This window comes from Pygoscelis adeliae, unplaced genomic scaffold (assembly GCF_000699105.1).
Source record: "Pygoscelis adeliae isolate BGI_AS28 unplaced genomic scaffold, ASM69910v1 Scaffold178, whole genome shotgun sequence".
Taxonomy (NCBI): domain Eukaryota; kingdom Metazoa; phylum Chordata; class Aves; order Sphenisciformes; family Spheniscidae; genus Pygoscelis; species Pygoscelis adeliae.
Window position 1 is genome coordinate 1,649,139 of NW_008825323.1, and position 857 is coordinate 1,649,995.

Below are 857 nucleotides of genomic sequence, written 5' to 3' on the forward strand. Positions count from 1 at the left end.
GTGTGTGTGTGTGTGGTGGTGGTGGTGGGTAACCTTCCCCACACAGGCGCGCCGCAAAAATTGGAAAGCGTCTGCCTGTATTTACCGGTTTTCTTCAGTAAAAAAATAAAAAAAAAAAAGTCATTGATAACTTCTCCGTGACCCGACACCTGGCGGAGGTTCTCATGGTTTTTCACCACCGGAGGTGCTGGGCTGTGTCCTGCGGGTGGTGGAGGACTTTTTATGTTTTTGCACCATCTTGTGGTAAGCCTGCACGCTTCTTGGAGCAGGGAACCGTACAGTCATTTAGGTTGGAAAAGGCCTTTAAGATCACCGAGGCCAACCGTAAAAAAGATAACTTGCCAGAGAAGCAGAGCTGTTTTATTCCTCCCCCGCTAATGCTTCTCCTGTCGCTCTCGCGTCTTTATATGGTCTAGCGCATAGGTTTATTTGCACGTTTTTCCTCTTTTCTGCAACTTGGGGGGGTAATCGCGTCCTCCACGAGTTAGGGAAACCCACAGCTCCGTGGTCCGCAGTCGCCGCAGGGCGTGCGAAAGCCGGCCGCCAAACGGGATGGGGCTGCCGTCCAGCGGAGCTCAGGCCGCAGCTCCTGCCCTTCCAGTTCGGGGCTCGCTCTCACCCTCCGCCTCTCCCAAGGCAGGTCTGCGGAGGTGATGAAGAGCACAGCAGTTGCCTTTTCCGGGAAGCTGAAGGCCCAATTCTTGCTAGCCCGGTGGATATTAATCTGGATTTTTTTTTGTATCTGTGCAGATAAGCACGGGGGACCTTCCTACACAATTGGGGTACGGTGCGTGCTCATTTATTTTCCGACTTGTGTGATGTGTTTTGCACACTGATCGCATTTGCCCATTCCAGGC